The sequence below is a fragment of the Crocodylus siamensis genome, chromosome 2, assembly GCF_052110815.1.
Source record: "Crocodylus siamensis isolate JL-2025a chromosome 2, ASM5211081v1, whole genome shotgun sequence".
NCBI lineage: Eukaryota > Metazoa > Chordata > Crocodylia > Crocodylidae > Crocodylus > Crocodylus siamensis.
Genome location: NC_143396.1, coordinates 83,252,092 through 83,265,656, shown reverse-complemented (window position 1 = coordinate 83,265,656; position 13,565 = coordinate 83,252,092). Strand labels below are relative to the sequence as shown.

At 42.0% G+C, this 13,565-nt stretch overlaps 1 protein-coding gene across 1 annotated transcript in view; it reads right to left on the bottom strand.

Moving 5' to 3' along the window:
- Nucleotides 1-3,251: 3,251 nt before the first annotated feature.
- Nucleotides 3,252-13,565, bottom strand: part of LOC149870454 (uncharacterized) — a 46,681-nt gene continuing 36,367 nt past the window's right edge. Inside the window, exon 5 of the mRNA XM_090034717.1 lies at nucleotides 3,252-3,349. The gene's annotated coding sequence lies outside the window, so the exon portion shown is untranslated. The remainder of the gene's footprint in view (nucleotides 3,350-13,565) is intronic.

The following is a 13,565-nucleotide window of genomic DNA, read 5'->3' as shown; positions in this document are numbered from 1 at the left end:
CAACTCTAATTGTGCTTTGGCCTTCCTGATTTCATCCCAGCATGTCCAAACAAATATTCTTATACTCCTCCCTAGTTGTTTGTCCAAGTTTCCATTTCCTGTAAGCTTCCTTGTTGTGTTTTAGCTCATTGGAGAGTTCCCTGCTAAGCCAAGCTAAGCTTCTGCCATACTTGTTAGTCTTCCTGTGCATCAAGTGGTTCATTCCTGCACTCTCTGTAAGGTTTCTTTAAAGTACAACCAGTTTTTCTGGTCTCCTTTCCCCCTCAGACTGACCTCTCAGGGCATCCTGCCCACCAGTTCCCCAAGTGAGTCAAAGTATGCTTTTCTGAAGTCTATGGTACTTGCTCTGCTGCTCTCCATCCTTCCTTTCATTGGGATCCTGAATTCAACCATCTGATGGTTGCTGCTGCCCAAGTTGCCATCCACCTCTATGTTCCCCACCAATTTTTCCCTGTTTGGGAGCAGCAGATCAAGAGCAGCACATTCCCTAGTTGGCCTTTCACTTGCACCAGGAAGTTGTCCCCAACACTCTTCAAAAACATCCTGGATTGCAATAATTGAAGTCCTCCATGCAAACTAGGACATGTGATTGGTAAATGTCCACTAGCTGTTTGAAGAAAGCTTCATCCACCTCATCGTCCTTGTCTGGTGGTCTATAGCAGACACCCACCAGAACGTCACCCTTGTTGCTTTCCCCTTCAACCCAAACCCAGAGACTTTCAACAAGCCTATCTCCAGTTTCATATTCTACCTCTGAGAAATCATATGGCTGTTTTATATATCGAGGAAGTCCTCCTTTTCTCCCCTGCCTGTCCTTCCTGAACAGTTTAAACCCATCAATGACAGTACTCCAGTCAGTCATGCAGGCTATTCCACCACATCTCTGTTATTCCAGTCGTATTAGTTCTGCAACTGTCTGAGGGATTGCAATTCTTCCTGCCTTTTTCCCAGGCTCTGTGTATCTGTGTACAGAATCTTGTTATACAAATTGCCAATTGCTCAAATCATGACCGAGACTTTATAAAGGAGGATAAGGCAAGGTGCCGCATTTATTGATTACATGAGTTAGACATAGAGGTCTGGGCACATCATTCATATAAACACACACAAATCATCATATACATCATTACACACAGGCATACACATACACAAAACAACCATTTCATCCACACATACACCAGATATAGTTACCAGCAATAGTTGCTCAATATCAGCCCAGGGTGGCCAACCTAGGCTTATTGAGCAGATGGTGATAATTTGAAGATAGCAGATTTAAAGATAACAGCTGGAGCAGGGTGAACAGATGCATCTGAGCTCTGATGAAACAGCAGTAAATAAAGAGTCTCACCCAACTTGGCATTTTCGAAGTGTTCCTTTACAGGGATTGCCATCGTTTGTTTCAGTGCTTTTGCAGTTGTTCTTCTTTTGTCTTCAGCTTATCTTAGCCTTGGAGTGTTCTTGCTGCCCGTCTGGCAGAATTTCTTCTTCTGTTATCTCCTTTGTGCCCTTAAGCTTCAAAGGGATTCTTCAATCATTCATTAATTAGTTTACTAACTGGTAACTTACATTTGGAGCCTTGTTGCTTATATAAACAGTTAAATCTTCTTCTGTCTCTATGCCATTCTTTTACCATTCACCCTTTTACACACACTTGTACATAAAGGCTATGCAGAGTTTATTCACTTATGTCAAGCAGAAGGATACAAAATGGAGTTTTCAAGTTGCTTACAGGACAAGACTAACATGGTTATATTTCACTATTATTACATTCTATGTTAACATCAGTTACATTAGTTCAGTTCATGCTACAATCTAAGGTAACTAATTGATTGCTCTACTTTCTCAGGAAGAATGAGAAGGCCTCCCCTACTGCCCCCTCCTGCTTGTGTTTCCACCAGGTTCCCTGCTTATCTCAAGGCTTTGGTCTCCACCCCTCTGGCAAACCTAGTTTAAAGCTCTTCTCACTATGGTAGCAAGCCTATGTGCAAAGATGTACTTCCCTCTCTTCATCTGATAGATCCTGTCTCATCCTAGCTATCTTTCTTCTTGGAACAACAAGAAGCTGGTGACACCATCTGTACAGCCATGCATTGATCTTCAGGATGAGCCTGCTCCTTCCTGGGCTCTTCCCTTTTGACCAGAAGGATCAAGGGAACACCATCTGAACCCCTGTCCCCTTTACCCTTGCACACAGAACCATGTAGTCACTTTTGAGCTGTTCAGTCTTCCCTGTGGCAGTATCTTTGGTGCATGCATGGATGAGTAGCATGAAGTAGTAGTCAAAGGGCTGGATGAGTCTCAGTAATCCTTCCATGACATCTTGGCTCCAGGCTCTAGGCAAGCAGCAGACCTCCTGAGACAACAGATCAGGCTAGCAGATGGATGCCTCGGTCTCCCAGAGGAGGGATTCCTCAACCACCACCCCACCATTGCTTCCTCTTGGTGGCAGTGGTCTCGATCCTCCCAACCTTGGGCAGGCTTGGCCTGTCCTCTTCTGCTGACAGAATGTGCTCCTTCTCCTCTGCTGCTGGGGCTCCATAACTGTTCTTCCTGCAAACTACTGCACAAACTTCTGCTTGTTGCCAAACATCACAAGCTTCTAGCTTCCACCTTCCTGGGAGTCCATATCCTCTTCCTTCTCCAGGGCTATCTTTGGCAGTCCTTCCTCCAGCATTGAATCAATGAACATCTCATGGCTGAAGATGCTTTAGAGCCTTGCCACCTGTTCTCTTCCTGTTTCCTGAGGGACACCAGCAGCAGATATCATTCACATCACAGGCACTCCCATACCTGGCTGTCATTGGAAAGGACTTGCAAGCTACAGTCCCCACAGCACCAAATCAGGACCTGGATGGAAGCCTCAACAATGAATGGTCCTGTATGGACAGACACCTCACAGGTTTGCAAAGGAAGAACTGGCAGTAGCAGTAGGACTCTTGCTCCCATATCTTCCAGAAGCAGGATCACCTGATCCTGGTGTCTAGTACCTCGTGACTGGTTCCTCTTCCTTTTAATCCTCTGACTCTCAGGAAACTGCTTGCAAAGCACCTTGTTTTCTGTCCATGGTCAGTCAGGGAGTCTCCTTTTATACTCTCCTGGGACTGGACTGGCTCTGCTCCCATGTTAGGACTTTTGTCAGACGCAGGAATGAATCACTCAGCAATAAGTTCCTATAAGTTCAACAGGGAGGTGATATTAAAAATTTGATCTGCCAGCCTGTAAAATCCATCTTCAAATATATCTTTATTATTTTAAGATGTGATATGAATGGCTTGAAATTGCTGTCCTTCTTGAATGCCATCATCCTTAAAGATTTTCTGTAGATGCTAATACTTTAGTTGCAGTATATCTGGGGGAAGATGGAAAACAGGATCTGTGAGAGGGTGCCTTGGGATGATCAAGCTCTAACTTGCTAAAGGTCCCATTCTTTTTATCCAGAAAATCTCTGTACTTCATATCACAAGATGAATGTGGAGCTCCTACAATCCCATATCATCACTATGGATTGTTCTGACAATTAACTGATCTAGTGTGGCCTCCATAGCATACATGGAAATCTGGCATACATGGAAATCTGGAACAAATGTGAACTTTGCTCTTGGCACAGGCAGATTTGAAAGCATAACCCCATGAAAAACCATATCAGTGAACACTGAAAACTCAGATTATAATTTCCCCTGGTGTGTCTGGAAGAAACAAGTTCTCTTCCACTTAATATAGACAAAAAGGACTTGAAAACACAGCTTCCAATTAATGACCTAGGAAACAAGAGTCAAAGAGCAGGTAATAAAATGATAGAAGCACATGTTTAAAAATCATAGTAAGTTTTACTTTCTGAAAACTTTTAACTATTAAAGGGAAAAGGGGAAAACACTTTTAAGAATGAATCAGATGGTTTAGAGACTCTTTCAGTGGGAAATAAACGAAAAACCTTTCTTTATAGCGAGTATTTAGCAAACCTGCTATATCCTTGCTTAAAATTCTATAGCTGTTCAGTTTTACTGCACACAAAGAATGCCTGTAACCAATTAGATGCTGGCATAATCAGTTCTGAAACATTAAAGATTTTTTTTCTTTTCATCTTCAATTACAGATTCCTTGTGAATGTGATTATGGACTCTCTGAAACAAAGCTGTGAACTTCCTCTCTTGAGCAACATGCTTTAAGAATTGATGCTAATCAAGTTGAAGATTTGCATCAGGTGTGAGCCTTTGTTCTCAACACTTTACACTCCATTAAAATGTGAAATGACATGAGAATGTACAGTTCTAGACACTGACGATGTTTTACAGTGATCACCAATCAAAATAGATGCCAGGTACAGTTGTATGTAAGAACCACAGTATTATTTCCTAGATAAGGTAGAGTGACAGATGGTATAAATAACCCATTATTTACATATCGTCCCAACATTATAATTTTGATTCAGCATGTTAAAATTCCATTAGAGTTAGATTTTTCCCTGCTGCATTGTTCTAGGTATTTTACCAGAACAATGGTTTTCACACTTCAAAGGAATTAGCAGTCAAAAATCTGCACACACTGAAATAGAAATGATTATTCAAATGGCTACATCAGGTCTGCAACATCAGTATGCTGATAAAAACTGCCCCGTATTTCAATGACATTTTCTACTGCAGAATTAAAAGATCTGAAGGGGAAGGAGAGCTGAGCAGTGTGGAGAATGGTAGACAGGATCACAGAGCAAGTATAGTAAAGAAGTGCACAGACCATGGAAAGAAAAAAAATAAAGGAAAGCTAGGGAAAGAGAGAGAGAGGATAGATGAAAAATAGGACAGGAAATAAAGAAACAATAGGAAGATACTGGACAGGCAAACAGGAAAACAAAAGAAAATGGGAGCAAATGGAGAGACACAAATAAAAAAGGGAAGGTGAAAGGAAAAACTGGAGGGAAAGTGGAAAAAGAAACAGGCAGATCTGGGTAAGCACTATGAAAAGGAAACAGGATGAGAAGGGTAAATGGGAAAGAGATTAACAAAAAGATACATGGATATAAAATGCGTGAGAGATATATAATGAAGTGAGAAAGGGAAAGGAAGATGACTAGTGAAGTGCTGGAAAAGGGACAAGCTAAGGGGGGAGGAATGAGAAAAAGAGAGGACACAAGAATGGGAGAAGGAAAAAAGATGGAGTTAAAAAGTAGTAAGGAAAGATATAAAAACAAAATAGGAGTGAAAAGACTCCATTTTTCTTGCCCAGTACAGCATGGTATTTCCAAAATGGTGCAAATGCTTGAGAGACAAAGTGTGTGCAGCAGGCATAGGGGGCCCTATATTCACAACAGTATGCTTTATCTGTCCTGCGCTTTTCCATCAAACCACTCTCGCATTCCTACTGACATACAGAAATATAATTACCTCCACTGCTGTATCGTTCACTTCTTAAGGGGCTTGCGTTTGTTTTCTTAAAGCAAAGTCAAACATAGAATTGAATTCCTGGCATCTTCAGAAAAACAAAACTTGCACCTCATAAAGTTCTTCCAGTGAGCATGGTGTATGAATAAACAGTATTGCAGGGCCACATGTCCTTGCAAAATAATCCCTTAGTGAGTTTATAGCAGCCCTGTAATTCTCAAAGTGCATATTGTATCTCTGATGTTCTGTGTCTGTTATTGCTTTCTGGCTGGTTAGACTGTGCCAAGTGCTATATGGGTGAATAGAGCTATTTTGGTTGGAAAAAAAAAGAACTACGTTATTTATACCAGCTTAAAATTGTTTTGTTTTTTATATTACAGTTGTATTCTTTAGAGGCCTTTGTTTCAGTCCCATGTCACTTCTATTCCTTTCCTTTTTTCCTAACCTGCTAATTACACCTCTGGTTATACCACATAAAAGGCCCCACAGGTCATCCATTGTGTGAAATAGGTTATGGAATGGGGGATATAAAGGTACAATCCAAAGCAGAAACCACAATGAAACTCACAATTCTCTGTAAAGTTCTATCAAGTCTTAGACATTTTAAGTCTTATAAGCATAGGTGGCAGAAAGGGAGGCTAATGGGGCTAATGAGCTCGACCCCCCACCCCCGCTAAACACAGGGCTGCGGTAGGGCCACAAGGCAACCTGGCAGGGGGCTTCCAGTGGCAGCAGGGGTGGGGAGGGGCATGCACACAGCAGTGAGGGATGGGGATGGGGATGGGGCAGGCAATGGGGATGAGGCAGGCATAGCACAGCCAGGGTGGAGCGGGGAATGGAGCCTCAAGCAACTTGTCTGGGGGTCCGGCTCCTGCTGTTATGCAAACCCCAGGAGGCATGGGGACGTGTGCCCCTGGATCTGCAAGGGGTGGGGTGGGGCAGGCTGCTGCTGCAGGCTGGGGCTGAGGTGACACCAGGTTCTTCCTGGCAGAGGGCTGGGCCAGGCTATGCTCAGAGTGGGCAGCAGTAGCGCTGAAAGGGTGCCTATCATGAGGGTTGCAGCCACCCCAAAATTTGCTGAAGCCCCCACAAGCCTCTCCTCCCAGTGCTCCCACTGCCCCCCCTGAGCACAGTGTGGCCCAACCCCCATTGCTGGGAAGAGCCCAGTGCCTCCCCAGCCCCATCCCACAGCAGCAGCCCACCCTCACCCCATGCACAGATTCGGGTCACACGTCCCTCAAGCCCTCCTGGGGTGCGTGCAATGGTGGGAGCCACCACCCCTTCCCCATGCCAGGCACCCCTCAGACAAGCCACTTGTGGCTTTGTTCCATGCCTTGCTGTGGCTGTGCAGGGCTAAACCTGCCCCAGCCCCACTCACTTCCTCACTGCTGGTGGGAGGCGGTGGTGAGAGAGGGAGTGGGGCACAGGCAGGTGCAGGAGATGGGGTGAGTTGGACCCCTGCCAGGCTAGGCCAGGTGATGGAACAAGCAGAGGCCCGGGGGCACATGCCCCACAATCTGTGCACAGGGTGGAGGTGGGTACCACTGCACACTGCACTTTGCTGCCTGTTACAGCTGCCCTGTGCCATCAGCCTGCCCGGCGATGGGATGCACCTGGTGTCATGCAGCTCTCGGGACAGCAGGGCAGTGGGGCTCAAAGTGCAGCATGCAGCAGCAGATGCTTACACCCCATACACAGATCAGGAGGGCACGTTCCCCACAGGCTTCTGCTTGTCCCACCACCCAGCCTGGCCAGAGCCCCACTAACCCCAGCCCCTGCCTGTGCCCCCCTCCCTCCCTCCTGCTGGGGCCTTGATCTGTCCCCTCCCACAGTCCTTTCCCCTCCCTCTACCCCTTTTTCCCCACAGACTTATGAGCTCGGGGGGGGGGGGACGACGACGTGCACATATGCATGTGCACTCAGCTCCCCCAATCATATTTTCTCCCTCTGCCTATGCTTATAAGACTAGAATATGCTTGTAAGAAGAAAGAGCAGGATTGAGCCTGATTCCATGATACTAGCAAGGCTTCTCCAGTTGCTGTGACAACACTACCTGATGCTGTGGCAAATATTTGTAACTGGGTGCATCTACTCATTCATTAACATGCTGTAGTTACTATGCATTAAGTTTAGTAACCAGCGTTACTACACAGTAGCACCAGTGCACTTCTTTTTATTGATACTACTGTGCAGTAGTGTATTAGCACTGTTTGTGCTGTGACATACTACTGCACTGTATTAATAAGCTAGTGCATAGTTAGTGTCTCATGTAGACACTGCCATTGTCTATCCAAAAGTCTTTTTCAGAATTTTAGATGTCCTGAATGTACATTTGCAAAGCTTCATACTCATGACTTGTATATTTAAAACTTCAACTTTTGAGGCTACTTTGAAATATTAGACTCATGAAGTAAAGAAAGGACAACCCTCTACATTAACACACACTTGTTTTGTCACTAAATACAATAAGGATATATTTATATTAAACAGCAGACATCCTGTATGGTAGAATTAATTGGACTGTCAAAACTATTTACTCAGTTAAAAATCAGACCACAAGTTTATTCACTCTTCAATAACTAATGTGTTCCTTTTTCTTTCAATTAACATTTGCCTCAGTGGACTCTTTAATTTGTAATGTATTATTGATAGAATTTGTGGTAATTCACATTTTTATGCTGAACAATCACTTGAATTAGTCAATTTGGATGCTAAAATAGATCCACAATTTGTTTGTATTATCTAAACTATATTTGATTTCCTCATTCATTGTGAAAATGTAGAACACCAGAAATATATGACCTTTAGGTTGTTCTTCAATGGGGCATAGTTGGCCTAATAAGCAGATTCAAGTATTTTTACAATGTTCACTAATTTCCTATTCTTTCAGAAGCTTCAGTTGAAAGAGAATATATTAGAGGTGACTAAAACTTGTTTAAGCATGAGCAATTTAACCATTATAGATTGAGACTCTGAGGTCTCTCTAGGAACATGTGTACAACCACTCTGCTGCACCCAGGAGTGCTTTTGTGAAGTATGCTCATACTGTATGCACACACAACTTCCATGGGCAGACCCGGGATTTTGAAAAACAGGGTGCAGATGAGGTGGTGCATCACCATATAAAACCACACATTTTTCTCTAGTGAAGGAGAAACTACAAGTTTGACTAATATGCTTGGGGCCTAGCACTATATTATTCCTTTTAAGATCAAGGCAAAAACAAATATAGCTTTACTGGAATGTGCATTAAGTTGTTAGATTATATATTAAACTTTTAAAAAAACACAACAAGCAAGGCAAAAAATAGTTAAAAGATATTGTTTCATTGGTCCTGTAGTTATTATTGTTAAATGTACATCTCTTATTCATATTCATAAAACTAAATTTAGCCTTCTTGAGCTTCCCGAGAATGGCTTCAATTCTTCACTGTCAGTCATTTTATTAACTCATTTTAATATTAATTCATTAATCTGAGCTAATATTACCATATCTCACTCCAAGGTTTTTAGCCAATGCTAAAAAAAAAACTGCAGGGTTGTGAAATAAGAGAGAGATATTACCAAATGTGGCTAGCAGATAGCAAACGTGCAGAGGAAAGAATTAGTTTGAATATCAAAACCATTAAAAAGGAAAGAGGGAGAAGCTTTCTTTCTCAACTCCAACTGTCACAAAACTATCTAATTCCCCACACAACTGTCTCTTGGGATCCAAAATGGGCTACAGTAACCCACCAGCCCTTAACCTTTTTACCATGTTCACCAATGAAAGCATGCAAATCCACAGTGGAACAGATCTCCAGTACCACAGCACATGATTAAACCATCATATCATTGTTGGCACCGGATTTATGACCCGGCTACCTTGTTCTGGGCAGTCCCAAACCCTCAGACCAACCATGATTTCTCCATTCAATAATAGGCAATTTTTTTTGATACATAATGATAGCAGATAAGAATAATGTGGGCAAAGCAGATAAGAATAATGTGGGCAAAGCAAAAAAAATAAATAAATAAAATAACCACCCCAATTCTATATCAACCAGTCCTAGAGTTCACAGAAGGAAGGTATATCGGCCAGGATGCAAGCTTTACCCTGTGGCTCTTTCCTGAATGTCAGATGTCAGCAACCTACAGAGTGAGGGCCAAGACCCCTGCCCCACACAGTGGGGTGGGTGAGCCAGGCTGGTGGTGTGGACTCTATCCATGGTTCCTCCATCAGGGACTATAACTCATCACATACACACATCTTAATCTGGTCATTTACCAGTGTCTTAATTTGGTCTGTCCACCAAAACTGGAAAGCCCAAGGACTCTGCAGCTGTGATCTAGTGAACATGGCAAGTTCCCTTATCTCTCGGGGTACTCTGTTCACTTTTTTAAGGAACACTGTGGAACATATCTTTAATTTCCCAGCCTGTTTGTCTTCTAGCTTCAGACACAGTAGGCCTTGAAGGAAACTTTGTCACAGTCTTTTAGAAACCAATTAACCCTTGTCATTGCCTTGGACCATTATTCTAATGCATATCTACTTTAACTACAAGCCAATGCCCAGAAGCAAACCTTTAAATATAATTTTCTAGCCATTAATCATATATCATATCATATCATATCATGGTTACACATGTGCTTTATTATGCACTTAAGTTTCATTGGCCTCACTAGATTTTAAGCACATATTAAGGAGGTTTTCTGGATAGGGATGGATATAAGGATATTCATCAAGCATTCTGCCCAATCAGTGTGTCTTCTACTGTGTGTATTTTTATGCTACTAGTGTATCTTCATATGAGTCACAACAAGTATGATACAAACCATGACACGTGGTTTTTGTGTCACTCACCAAAATGAAGCTGTTCATTTATAAGTAAATGAAAGTACTAGTGGCTTTCAGATCTCCTACCCTTTGTCCTTACGTGCAAATCTTTCATATTTGGAGTCTCGCTATACCTACAAATGAACTGTACTGCAGTGGGCACAGTCATGGCCTCCTTAATATGCCAGTATATTTTTTGAGAGATCTCAGAGTCTGCTTCCTCTGCAACTGCCCTCTCAGTTCCATGGAAACCTGAGGTATATCAATGTAGACATCATGTAGACATATGGGAAGGCAGGAATATATAGAGATGTTCCATCAGGACTTTAAAAGCTTCCACAAAACTGTCACCAAGCATCAACTTCTACCAAACACTCAAACTGACTCTTGAGTACTCCACCCAGCAAATTCATTTCTTGAATATCACTGGATTTTCAATTGTCACATCATCAACACATTGCATCAGAAACCAGTCAACTGCTACAACTACCTACACACCAACAGCTTTTTTTCTAAGGACACCATTACACCTGCCATCTACAGCAAGCTCGACATTATAACCATATCTGGTTTGATCCCACTGACTGGGATACACACTTTAAGGATCTGAGACAGGATTTTCTACATTTACAATGCAAATTCCACCTACAGCCATTCAAATTAATACAGCCAGACTCAGGTCCTGCTCTGACCTGCTACAATACCAACCCCATGACAAGTGCAACTAAATCCCTCTGGTTATCACCTATAATACTTAATCTCAAATAATTTGGATACATCATTACTGACCACATAAACACTCACGGAAAATGATGACAATCTCACAGCAGCCTAGAAAAACAAACTTATCCTGGTTTACAAGCAGCCTAACTTGAAATTATGTCTCTCCAGCAACAAACTACCTAACTCCAATCCTTACCATGCCACAAAACCTTGCTGCAGACCCAGATGCATGCTGTACCCCCTCATAAACACAGAACACATTTTCACTGAACCAAACAACAAAGTTCATTCACCTCTTCCTTTACCAATATCATGTAAGCCATCACATGCTTACAATGGCCCTTTGTCTACATTGGCCAGATGGGGCAATCCCTACATAGAACAATGAACGGACAGTGATTTGACATCAATTACATAAACACATGAAAGCCTGTAACAGAACACTTCCACCTCCCTGGAGGTCCCATCACTGACCTAAGAGTAGCTGTCCTTAAACAACAAAACTGTAAAAACCAACTTGAAAGAGAAGTTGCAGAACAAGAAATCAACCAGGGGTTGGATTGTGTTAATTATGGTCTTAACAAAGACTATCTATTCTTATCCCATTACCCAAATTAGCTGTTAATTTCAAAGTTCCTCAAGGTAACTGCCTTGTTTATCCATACTGACCTTTCTAACCTACTTTTTGCCTCCCTCAGCAATGTCCCCTACCCCTGTCCCTTTCCTTTTTATTTAAAACCCTTTATTTCTTCAGTCCAATCAGAGTATCAAAGTATGCTATTGCCTATGAAAGCTCATGACTCTCTGAACTAGTTAGTCTTTAAGGAGCCATCCTGCAATGCCCTTTGCTTACTTTTTTAGTAGCTGATGTTACACTAAAGGTTGTGCACATGGTTATTTTAACTACAGTACTCCATACTGTAATATTATGGATTGCAATTAAAACAGTGGACCATTGCATGTTGACTGCTTTGGTTAATAACTACATAGAGATGAATTACAACATGAAAAATATCTCACTCAATACATTTTAGGATTGCATTCACCTTTTGGAAAGCAATATGACATAGTCATCTGGTAATCAACTAATACACCACAATGTGTGCTGTGGTTTCCAGGTAATGACCGCTAAACTAATGGCAGAAATTCTTACTATTAGCCCCGAGCTGCATGATCTGCAACTCATTTTTATAATTCTGGGCCTCAAAGCTCATCCATTGTTCTGTGTGTATCTGAGTCCTTCCCTGTATTAACAATGCCTCCTGAGTCAGCAGAATATTTCATTGGCATATTCCAACTTTTTGTGCCACCATCATTTTTATATATATATATATATCAACAACATATTAAACAATATCAGTCCCAAAACTGATTCTTAAAAACTCCAATAGAAACCTCCCTCCAGCCTGATACTTCCTCTTTCAGGCACTACTCATTACTCCCCTACAGTCCATTCCTCACAATTTTTTAACTAGTCCCTGCCTTCTCTAGCCAAACAAATTCTCATATGGCATCTTCTCTTCTGCCCTACTGTCTGTCTCTCCTTGCTCTTCCAGTTCGCATTTTTCTAGCCCAGTGATTCAGAGTCTTTCTAGATTGGCTGACAATCCCAAATCCCAGTCCCTTTGTCCATCCAGTTTCATACATCCAACTTGATTTATCTTCTTCACTGCCAGCTGCTATGGTTTCCCAGCCTAGACTCTTTGTCCCATTATACTCCTCTCAGCCTCTCTAGTTTCTTCTTTTGCATTCATTCCTTTCTTCTCTTTATTCAGTCCAAGCTTTCCTCTTCTCAGTGACTGGACAATTGAAGAGAGGCAGTGAGAACACCTAAAAGAATGTTCTCAGTTCTGATATCCAAATGTGGCAGAGCTGGGGATTCCAATAGCGGGGATGTCCTTCTCAAGCCTAGGTAAGATCATGCCATGTGTAAACAGAATCTCCTGACAATTTTAGATATGTAAGTAGAAAGTATTTGTTGAACCTGTGTGAACAGTAATTTTTCAAAGTCATAACTTGGTCGACTTCAGGCAGATTTCCACAGGGATGGCAAAAGGTACATCCCAACACAATAGCCACCTAAATGCCAAATTTCAAGTTCCTATTCCAAAACAAGGCGGCATTTAATTTTCTCAGAACAGATCACCAGAATATTTTTAGCCTGGCTCCCACATATGTCTGAACCAGTTTTGTTGAATTTATGGATAGGCAGACAGGCACATGAGTACACACACACACAGAAGCAAATATTTAGAATGAAAAACTTCTGACCAAACAGTTTAAATTTGGCAAAGTAAAAACCAACTGAAAACAAGTTCCTGTAATAGGACATCTTAGGCAATGTTAACACGCAGTACTAATTGATTTACTAAACTTAATTTCTGCTTAATATTTGTTCATGATCAAAATGTGCCTGGGTGGAAGAGCAGAGCCACAATCAATCTATTATTTAACTTCCCCTTAGAAATCATGGGTTTTTTTCCAAACATGATTCAACTTTCTGATCTGAAAGGTCCATGCAAAAGACAAACCAATCAGCTCGGGTGAAAAGTAGTGCCTGGGTGGAAGAGCAGAGCCACAATCAATCTATTATTTAACTTCCCCTTAGAAATCATGGGTTTTTTTCCAAACATGATTCAACTTTCTGATCTG